The following is a 12474-nucleotide window of genomic DNA, read 5'->3' on the forward strand; positions in this document are numbered from 1 at the left end:
AGGACACAGCACCTCTGTTTAAGGAATGATGTGTGAACCATTCTAGCAGCTCTTTCCCAGCAGGACTCAGAGTTGGCCAGCTTCACAGCCAGTGAAGAAATTACTGCTGTAGAAATTCAGCACTTCAGTGACCAAACCAGAAATTAGCCCCCACCCCACCATAACAAGTAGCATCTTTGGAAGGCTAATGTAACAGTCTATTGAGTGCAACCTCCCAGTTCATAGGGGACCCAGAGGATGACAGCTTTTGAGAAAGTGTAGGCACGCTCTTTGCCCTACACCATCAGGCACTGAACCAAAGTAAAGGAATCACTGTGTAGGGCTGGTGTTCCTGGGGCCCAGATACAGAATAAGGATTTTTAAAATTTGCTTGAACGCTGACTATACATCCAGGCTCTTGTAGCCTGAGGGACCAATTTTTATAAACACATACACACACACACACACGTATTACACACACCTATTACTAGCATAAACAAGCTCTACATTGCACAAATATTTACCTGAGCTAACGGTAGTCGAGGTCTTGTACTACAACTTAGAAATCATTCATGGAGAGCTGATAATCTAGGCCTTCATCTGAGTTCCAAAACTATAGATAGAACTACATTTCAGTAAAATTGGTTTCCTTTACAATCCTATGTATTTAATTTTATTCAGCTAAAATCAATATTCTGAGAAGGATCCATATAAGCTTTAATCCAGCTATCAAGGGATTATGGCATAAAATATGCTTAGGCTTGTGCTCCAGGGGATTCTGGTGAAGGCAGGAAGAGGAACTGGTAGATACTGTAGATGTATTTCAAACCTCAGCGATCTAGAAGAGGTAGGACAGGATCCCTGACCACGGACATGTCCTATCAACATAATTCTTCCTTTAAAATAATGGTTGGTCCCACTATAAATATAAAAGTCTTCTCTATTATTCTTTCAAATAATCTGTATGCCATGTTTACTTTGCTACCTCTTGAATATTTTTTGTGAAGTATTTATTTCAAATAAAACACTTTTAAAATTTTCATTATTTATGCCAGCATATCCACTTATTAGATTTGTAAGAGATCTCCAGAGATAGTTGAAAACATGCCGTGATATTAATGTAAGCATCTACTGTTTATTATTTGTCAAAATAAGTTATATCAGAGAAAATAATGCACATTTCTTAACCTGATTATAATTTCCGGTGTCACATATCATCTTCAGTGAATACTAATTGCTACTAACTGGCATTTGATTGAAGCAGTAAAGAGGTGGATTCATTCTGTGTCACTCATTGAGTCCAGTTGGGTTTTGGCCAAGGCTTATAGCCTAAATGTCCAATAATAAGGGCATGATTAATTGAATCTTAGCACATCCATATGATAGAATAATGTGAAGCCATGAAAATGGTATTTTAGAAGAATACTTAGTAAAATTGGAAAATGTTTATAATAAATTTGCTATCAGTACTACACGGAGAATGAAATCCAGATTCATTATCGTGACCTCTAAGGTCCTGCATAATTATGGGCTCCTACACAACTATACTTTCCATCTTACCTCCCTCAGTCATCACACTTCATCCACATAGCTCTTTAGTCTATTTCGCTAACATGCCAAGACAGTTTCCACTGTCAGGACTTTGCATTATCTGTTCCCACTTCCTGGAAGGCCCTTCCTTATATCTTCACATGAACAATACTTTCTTGTCACTGAAGAGGGCCTCCTCTGACCACTTACTTCCCAGTATATCCCTTTATTATATTATGTATTGCATCTTACTATCTGATATTGCTTTACTTATTTTTAGTTTATATTTCTACACTTCCTACTAGATTGCAAGCTCCTTGAAAGCAGGGACCTTGTATTTCCTGTTCAGTGTTTTATTCCAGGGCTTTGAAAAGTGTCTGGCACTTAGTAAATGTCCACCACATATGCTGAATGAATAAACAAATAAACCAGTACTCTTGTTTTAATTTCAAAAATATGCTTATTTTAGAAATCTTCAAAAAAATATAAAGAAGAAAATAAGAACATAAATTCCTGATAATGACTTCAGAGATAATTATCATAGACATGTTAGTATATGTTAAGATACAGACAAGTAAATGTATGACCGTGGGGGTCATCTAACTGCACTCCCTGTTTAGATCTCCTCTTTTTCTTACTTTTTTCTCTCTTCTCTTTCTCAGAAACAAAATATAAATTTCCCTCATAAATTCCTGTATAACAGTTTAGTGATAATTTTAATTTCTTGGGAAACACCACACCATAGCCTATTAATGTATTTATTTGCCCAAAAATAGTGCTCTCCCAAACAGGAATTTTAGCACTCATGTTTTTCTGCTCTTCTAAAATGTGGAACAGAGCACAGTGATGGGATAGTGCTGGGACACAACCACATTTTCCTTTGTGGTGGGTCAGAGAAGACCTTCAGGAGGATTTGACTTCTCAGCTGAGACCTGAAATGTGTCCAGATCAGCCACACTAAGTTTATAAGGTTGGAGACCTGGAGGGTGGGAGAGACAGAGAATCCCAAACAGAGAGAGAACGACTATATGTGTAAAGACCCTAAGATGAGAGAACCTTGAACTTGAGGAGAAATAAAAGATATTCCATGTTACTACTAGTGCATAATGTGTCAGGGTCTTTTGATGCTGGGGAAGTAGGCAGAAGCCAGAAAAGGAGGGCTCCATGGTAAGCAGTGTATCATAAGGGCAAGAAATCTTTTGAGTGCTTTCAGCACTCAGAAATATCATGGTGAGTTTTTCCAAAGATCATGCAGACTGCTCATGATGAAATATGGAAAGAGAAAAACTTTTGCCACTTCTGTGCCTATGCAAATATATAATGAGTGTTTTTTCATATCTAGAGAGAAGACAAGAAAGCTTATGCAACGTGTGTTCTGGACTTACTTCAACCACACACGCATCAAGCAGCAGACAAAAGGAAATAAAGGTACGGTGTCCTTGGTGGCTGCTAATTGGGAGACTCTTACTATCTGTGTCAAGAGTCGTCTCTACTCGTTATTATGTCATTACCAAGTTAGATGGGAAGGGCCACCATGATTTGGCTGGCATGATAGCTATCATAAGGGGATCATAAAATACTGTCTTTCCTCATGTATAGCAGTGCCATCTGCAGGTTCCTTCTCTAGATCAGGGGTCCCCAACCCCTGAGTCCCAGACCGTTAGCAGTCCGTGGCCTGTTAGGAGCCAGGCCGCAGAGCAGGAGGTGAGTGATGGGCGAGCGAGTGAGCGAAGCTTTATCTGCCGCTGCCCATCGCTCCCCTTTGCTTGCATTACCACCTGCACCATCTCCCCCCTCACCCGCCCTGGCTGTAGAAAAATTGTCTTGCACGAAACCGGTCCCTGGTGCCAAAAAGGTTGGGGACCGCTGCTCAAGACGATCTTTACATGGTCAGGAAGCTCCAGCAGGATCTCTATATGCAACCCCACCCTGCTTTGCTCCTGAGATATAAAGATATATGCTTTCTCCTGGTGACTGTTCCACATGCCAACCTGAGACAGTCTTGTACTTAAGGCCAATTTCAGATTGGCCGGCCTCGCCCTCCATCTGCTGCCCTCAACCCTGTAACTTTCAGAATTTACTTGATACCTCTGGCATGTGGATGGTGCCCTTCTCTCCTTTTGGTAACTTACTTATATCTCCCTCCACCCTATTTTCACAAATATTTTAGTCTTTTCAAAGATGATAAGTGTAGAAACAAGGTTTTAAAAGGGATAGGGTAGGCAAATTACTGTGAGTAGGCAACTCAGCATCATGTCTTAGAAATATAATCGTTTTTCACAGTATATAGAGAGATGGTCTATTATTTGGGGGACATTTCTAGCCTTTTGTAATTCACCCATATTTATTGAGCTCCTAATATATATATATTTAATGGGGGTCAAAGATAAAAAAGGCCTTCCCCAGGACAAATAAAAAAGCCAGTCCCCTTAGTCTGGTGCTTTCTTCCCTCACAGCTACTCAAAGACTTCACGCTTTTCCCTATTCCTGTCTTTTCTTGTATTAGTTTTCTATTGCTGCTGTAACAAACTACTAAGAACTTAGCGACTTAAAACAACATAAATTTATTATCTTATAGTCCTGGAGGTCAGACATATGAAATGGGTCTCATGGGCTAGAATCAAAGTGTCGTCAGCAGAGCTGCATTCCTTCCTGAGACTCTAGGGGAGAATCCGTTCCTTGCCCTTTTTAGCTTCTGGGGGCTGCACATATCTCTAGGCTGTGGTAGCATCACTCTTACCTCTGCCTCAATATTCACGTCTCCTTCTGTGACTCTGACTCTTCTGTCTCCCTCTTATGAGGACTCTTGTGATTACACCGAGCTCACCTGGAAAATCCAGGGCAATCTCCCCATCTCAAGACCCTTAAACTTAATCACATATGCAGAGTCCCTTGTAACATGGTAAGTGACATATTCACAAGTTCTGGGGATTAGGGCAGCAGCGTCTTTGGGGACGGGACATTATTCTGCTTACCATACTCCTGCATCGTGAATTTAGATCATTTTTACTGTTCTTTATTTCTTCTAATTTACCTTTATGCTTTCATCTTCTCATCTGTAAAAAGTAAAAAAAGGCGTACACATCACCTAGAGTTGTTTGCAGGAGTATGCGTAGAAGAATCTGGCACACATCACACACTTCAGAAGCTCTTATTGCTTGGGGAATAATATAATTTTACAACCACCTTCATGAGGTTAAAAATTCCATCATCCACACATACTGATGGTAGGTGGTAGGACTTATGAGGCGATATATGATAATTTAATATGATATAATACTTTAGTAATTGATTCTAGGAACATATATGCTTACATTTTGAACAGTTTAATCTTTGAATCAATTCAAGAATCATCAATATTTTAGCAACTCTAGCAGAAAATTATGAACAGATCAATTGCAACTTTGGCTTTCCTTCCCATCTGTGACAGGGTAAAGCATCTGCATTTTCCGTTTTCCTTCTGCCTTGTATGTTCAGGAAAATTGATTGTTTTCCATTGAGATTTTCCACCCCAGCTACATCTAGTGAGTATCCCCTTTGTGCCAGCTGTTTCTTTAGGTTTTTGTGATATAGTTTTAAGATAACAAATAGAGCATGATAAATTTAGGACAAGTAGAGATAAAGATACGTAAATAGAGTGACACTGGGAAGGGCTTTGTCTACTCAAGAGGGAATAAGAGCAATAGTGGCTTAAAGCAAAAGAAGTAGGGGTTCAGAGTAAGTGGGGTGGGAGATTTTGAGGAAACCACTTGTAATTCAAGGGTAGGATACCGATGATGACAGAAATGAAAATGTTTTAGATTTTCAACACAATGAAAATATGTTTCTTACCCTTTGACATTATTTGAGAGATTCTAGTAAATAGGGATTTATTTTCATTACTTTCGGTGGTTAGATTATATTTTTTTCAAACCAACTCCATGCCTTGACTCGTCATGCGGAGTTTAGTTTTTGTTTAAATTATACATCATCCAGTGGATATGTTACATTCTCTTCAAATTTCTTAAACCCTGCATGTCAGTCATACTCATAAAACCACTTGCATCCATCTGCCTTCTCCTCCAGCAATCTTTATCACTACCTATCTTTCCTCTCACAGGAGGAACTGACCCTTCTTTAGTTCAAGTTCACCTTTTCTACCTGTTCTAAGAATATTGTTCTTAGGTACAATTTACAAACATGTCCTCAAAACACACTCTCACATACACTTTACCAATGCTGCATTGCAGGTGCTCTCACTTTCTCCCTTCTACAAACAAACTTCATTAAAGAGTCTAAAGAAATTGCTAGTTCTTTCATGTCCAATTTGCTGCTAAACTCACTTTGATCTGATTATTTTAATGAGATAGAAAATAGACTTGTAATTATCAAATCCAGTGACTGCCTTCTACTTAATTTGGCTGCTCTATAACATAATAATATTGATCAAACTTTTTTTCCACTATAGTATTCTTCACTATTATATGTTATTTCTATCTCCCCCCTTCAGCTCACGAATTATTCTCCTTCTGGATTTCCTCCAGCTCTGTCCCTAACCGTTGGTAAATTCCATGGTTCCACCTTTGACCTTTAACCCGTTAGGCATAATTTTGTGTGTGATCTTATCCACTACTATAGATTTTATTAACACCAATTTAAAAGGCCAATGAAATTAATCTCTAAAGCCTCCTATGTTTACTATTTCCTTAAATGGAACCAATGAAGTTATTATTAGTGGAAGTATCCATACTTGAAAACTCAAATATCCTTGATATGCCTTGCTTCAGTCCATATCTTTTAGCTATCAAGTCATTAATTGAAACTTCCCCTGTTAACTATGAAATCCCTCTTCTCTTCTCCATAGCTCTATCAGTTCAGATTTCCTTTCCCAATTCTCTCAGTTATTTCAAGTCACTGAACTGAGCTTTCTTGGATGTCTCTTACTCTCTGACTCATCCTTTTTTGCAGACTTGGGCATGGCATTCCCTTCTTTAACACTTGTTTTAAATCTTGGAAAGAAAAGGATAATATATAAGTCCTTTACAATATGACCACAAAATCCTTTCATTCAATTACCAAGCCACATCTCATTTTAAACTATATTAGCTCATTTTTAAAATGGTATGTAGAGCTGAGAGTACCACTATCAGAATATAAAGAAGAAACTCTCTAAAGGCACACAACAACACAGCTTCAGGCAGTGTTCCATAGCTGTAAATGCTGGATAAAAGCTCTAACGGGCAGATCACTTGAGCACAGACAGTAGAAAGAGGCTAGTTGAATCTGTGGCACTCCTGAGGCATGGTCATAAACATTTGACTGATAGTGGCTCACAGATGGCTGACCATTAGCAACACTATGAAAAAAAAGAAATTAGTTACTTGGCAACATCATCACTTCCACTGTCACTTCTAAAACCTTCCTCTTCTTTCTCTGTTACTTCCCCTCTTCTTTTCTCTCTCCCTCAACAAATATGCATAAGATCTTTCAACCTAGGAGCTTGTGACTGGCCCAGGGACCCTTCCTATGAATGGTTCACCTAGAGATTTCCTGATATTGAATTTTTGTCCAAACTAATCTACCCTACTTTCCATTCACATAGGATAAGCAGAATAATTTTTTCATGGCAGAATACCCAAAAGGGGGTTCTCTTTCTGTTTTTGTCTGTGGCTACATAGTATCTCTCATCTCCTGTGTGTTTCTAGAACCTTGCCACACCCATGTCAAGAAGCAGAAGTTAATTCCCCTCCTAATTCTGAGCAGACTTTTTGAATTACATGTGTCCAGGAGAGCGTGGCCAAAAGTATGCTATGTTAATTTAAAGGCTGGCCTTAAAAGGGTGCAGCATCCATCTAACTACCTGAGGCATTCACCTTTGGAGCCCTAAGCTTTGATGTGAGCAATCTAGCTGCCTAGGCTGTCATGATTTGAGGAAGCCAAAAGTAGTCTATGTCGACTAACCATGTAGAGAAACCACAGAAAGAGGCCCTGAGATTATATGAAGAGAGAGAGCTTTCAGTGAATTTAGTCATTTGCTATTCCAGTTCCAACTCGCCTGACTACAGTCACATGATATATTCTGAGGCAAAAGTATTCAACTGAAGCCAAATTCCTGACCTAGAGTAAATGTAAGAGGTAAAAAAAAAAAGTTGTTTTTTTAAATACATAAATTTGGTATGATTTATTATGTTTCAGTACTGACAGGCACAGATTTTGTTCAGGCCTCCACTCTATATTCAGAGTAAATCCTGTTTTGCCTAAATTAATTGAGTTTTCTCATTCTCTGACTTGGTTTAAGAATAAGCATGGTTTAGGGGTTACTTGGGTATGGCCAGTAAGATATGGGGCAATTACTGAAAGGAATCACACGTATAACAAAAGTACATTGTCTTCCATCAGATATCTTCTCTAGAAATGGTTTTAATCGATAACAAGCACACTAAGGGTGACAGAATGAAAAGAGAGAAGGGATCTGTGTCCTTGACACTTGATCAACTGAATTAGCCAAACCTGGAAATGCTATACTCGATATCTCTTGTATATGAGGGACTATATTCTGGTTTAGTTAAGAAATTTGACTTAAGTTTTCTGTTATTTGCTGCTTAAATCATCATAACTCTTTTAATACCTCGATATAAATACATGTAATAGTCAAGGATTGTCACTATAGCCCTTGCATTATGGTTTAAGAATAAGGATGCTTAGAATAAGCAAGATAAGAAGTGAGAAGTTGGCAAAATAATCTAAAATCAGGACAGAAAATTGGTTATAAAAATTTACCAGGCTGCAAACATATAATAGGCTAGTACCAGGCTATCTGAAGGGAGGCAGTCTTTTTAACTTAGGTAAACCATGAGGAATTGTTCAAGCGACTAGTCCCCAGGGCCGTGGCCTTTCAGGGCATCTGGATTAGTAGGGAGACTAAATAAAATATAAATCACACAGAAAGGTAGCATTCTCACTCTTATGGAGTAACCTAAAACAGAGGAAGAGTGATGGAGTTGAAGTGAGTGAACTGGAGAAAACTAACTCAAGACATTCACTTCATGGTGGGCTTGAGTTCATACTGAGAACTCGAAAGAGAAATAAGACAGCTTACAAGTACTGACTACATGAGCAGACAGTAATAAATGATCTTAAATTAGTGCTTATTTTGTATTAGGCATTATTCTAAGCACTTTATGTTTACCAGATTATTTAACTCTCATCAAAACTGTATGTTAATTCCTTCCCAATTATCAGATAGGGAAACAGACACAGGAGGCTGAATAGCTTGCTCATGGTCTTACAGCTAGTAAATGCAATCTGAAGTTTGAACCCCATGCATTCCAACCCCAGACCTTACGTTTTAACCTCTGAGCTATATTTTGAGGATGATTTACATGTTTAAGTTTGCAAAAAATTGTTGGCTCAGGAGCTGGGGAGATATTAACCTTTCAGGTGGTGAATAGCATTGCTCAAACTATGAGGAGATGAAGAAGTGATGACATCCCAGGGGAATTTTCAAATTTCCCTGGGATTTCAAATATAAAGCCATTTCAAATATAAATGCTTTATCAAAAGGAATGAGTATGTTGTAACTGATAGCCTGCTCTAAATAAGTCTAGCTTTGGCTAGTCTCAACCAAAATACTTCCAGGTACAGTTAGTGTGAAGTTTTAAGCTACTCTCGCACAAATATATAATACTGTCTACAGCAGAATCCTCAAATACCTCAGTGTGTGTAGAAGGAATTAAAAATTATGATGATTCATGTAAATAAATTGCTTGACTTTAGAAACTGTTGCTGGGAAGAAGATTAAGAAGTTGCATCTGTTGAAAGAAAGAACAGAGAATGAGCACTGACAAAAAAGAGATATATATGGGTGAGAAGTATTAGAAGCCATAAAGATACTTGTGAGAAAGGGAATCAGGTAACAGCAAAAGCCAATAAAAAGTAACCTTGGCAACACAAAGTTTAAACATGTGGAGCTAAGAAGAAAGAGATAAAAGTTACAGTAACTGAAAAAAGTTAATTTCCTCACGTCGGAGGAGAGTATTTTTCACTCTTGCACTCACTCACAGACATGCTCAGAAAAGGACATCTATTCAATGATTTCAACAAAAGACAGCCAAATCTTATATCAAGGTTAAAGGCTAAAAAATGCAAAATTAAATTCTGAGTCATCTATCTTGGAAAAATTGTTCTGAAATCAAAATTGTTCTTCCTTTTGAATCTTAAAAAAAAAGAACTTTAGAGTTAGAACTTTACCTTTACTTGCATGGTGTCATTTTACATTCAGAATTATGTAATCTGAGTAATCTTATTCAATTTTATGGACCGCCAATTGTATTATAAGATGTTTGCTGTTAAATAGCCTCAGGCCTTGGCATTAGCCAGGATTCTCTTTGGTTTGGACAACACACCATCCCATTGGGCATTCCTCTGGAATCCGACTATCATTGCGAGGAAATGTCCTCATTTTTATGGCCGGAGAGAATCAGATTGGGGAATTTCTGCCAGGAAAATGCATTGCGGCATCCAAACATATGAGTAAAGAGGGACTGTTTTAAGAACTTCATGGGTTTTTGTTCTATTTTTGGGTGTTCAGAATCGTCTAGCAAAGGCAAGGAAAGTCTTAAGTGATGGTAGAAGTAGGCCACCTAGTCTAATTTTGGGTAGGAGTTGAATACATGCCCTTAGATCTTGAAGAATACTTATCAATAAAGATTATGAAATCATTTGGTTATCATTACAGCAGTTTGTCAAATAACATATCAGGAGCTAAGAAAGAAGAAAATCACTTTCAGAATATTAGACTATTTTCCAGGATGATAACTGAGTGAAGCTTCTATTTGACATCAGATTAAGTGCTATAAGAAGCAGTGCTTGAGTTCAACCTTCTCTCTCTAGTTCAGAGGCATGAATCATAAGGGATGTACCCAGTTACTGAGCTATTTATTGTCACCTGTGAATTCTGTTTAAGATTAAAGGGAAGGGATGGAGGGAGGAGGATCCATCACTGCAACTAGAAGAAGTGAAAGGACATGTACCAAGCTGCAGACAGCAATTAGTTTGCCATATCATACAGTGCAAATAAGATTATGTTTAACTTTGTAAGAAACTACACAACTGTCTTTCAAAGTGACTATCATTATCAATTCCTATCATTGGTGGGTGAGCATTCTTGCTACTCCACATTCTCACCAGTATTTGGGTTTGTGAGTGTTTTGTATTTTAGTGTATAGTAGCATCTCATTGTTTTAATTTAATTTGTTTATAACACCATAGTTCTTACCTTTTTATTAATAATTCAAAATTAAAAATGTTAATAATAACTAAATTATTAATTTCCTAGTATGAACAAGGCACTTATATAACCAGACTTTCCAGTGATCAACCTCCCTTATTTACACAGACATACTTCATCAATGAAAGGATTGAGACATTGATCAATGGATTTTGTCAGTGGATATTTTAATAAATGAATAGTTCCATTTCTGAAATAATCATTGATCTCCTTAAAATATTATAGAACAAATTTTCTAAGAATTTCTTTTCATTAAGAAGAGGACATTTCCTGTTTCAGCTTCAACATGAAAAGAGCTTAGATGTTATTACTCCTGTCCTTACAATAAGAAAAAGCTTGACAAACTGAAAACCAATGACTTTTCTGGGTCCCACCCAGAGAATTGAGGTTTCAGAGCAAACCACCATCCCCAGATCTGAAGAGACAGGTCTTTATAGAAAGTCATAGTTGAGACCTGCATATCTGGAGCAGAAGCTGTTGAAGCCATAAAAATGTTCCCATAATCTTATACAACATGTCTGGCTTTCAGCAAAATGTTACAAGGCATGCCAAGAAAATAGGTAAAATCAACAAAAGCAAAAGCTGGTTCTTTGAATAGATAAATACCATTAATAAACCTGTAACCGGACTAACCAAAAGAAAGAAGAGAGAAGCTATACAAACTGCCAGTATCAGGAATGAAGGAGGAGCCATCACTACTGATCCCATAGACACTAAAAGGCTAATAAAGGAATAGTACCAACAATTTTATGTCCACAAATCGGATAGTTTAGTGAAGGAACTTATTTTTTAAAAGAAAATCTAACAAAACTGACACTAGGAGCGATAGATAACCTAAATAGCTCTATTACTATTAAAAGAAATTAGATTGATAATTAATAATCTTCCAAAAAAGAATGCACCAGGCCCAGATAGTTTCATTGTTGAATAGTAGATTTAAGGAAAAAATAATACCATATTTTCATAATGATCTCTTCCAGGAAATTATAGCAGAGGAAGCAGTTCCTAACATATTCAATAAAACCACCATTGCCCTCATAACCAAACCAGATAAAGACATTACAAGAAACAAAAACTACTGAGCAATATCTCTCACGAACACAGGCTCAGAAATCCTTAACAAAAGTTAGCAAATTAATTTCCATAACGTATTAAAATAATTATACCAGATATTCAAGGCTGATTCAACATTTAAAGATGTTATAATCCATCATGTTAGCAGGCTAAAGAAGAAAGATTACATGACCATATCAATTCATATAGAAAAAGCTTTTAACATCCAACATGTATTCATGATAAAAAATACCAGAAAACTAGGAATAGAGGCGAAAGTCCTCAAGATGATAACAAATATATACAAAAGACCTACAACCGGCATCACGCTTAACTGTGAAAGAATGAACACTTTTTCCCTAAGACCCAGAAAAAGGCAAGGGTATCCTCTCACACCACTCTTATCAAACATTATCCTGAATGTTCTAATTAGTGCAATAAGAAAAGATATAAATGGCATCATAGGAATTGGAAAAGGAGAAATAATATCTTCAATTTGAAGATAACATAGTTAGCTATGTATAACATTGCAAAGAATTGACAAAAAATCCTTGGACTAATAAATGACTACATCAAGGTTGCAGGATGCTAGGTTAATGTTCAAAAGTCAGTTGCTTTCCTATATACTAGCAATGAACAATAGG

Source organism: Phocoena phocoena, chromosome 9 (assembly GCF_963924675.1).
Source record: "Phocoena phocoena chromosome 9, mPhoPho1.1, whole genome shotgun sequence".
NCBI lineage: Eukaryota > Metazoa > Chordata > Mammalia > Artiodactyla > Phocoenidae > Phocoena > Phocoena phocoena.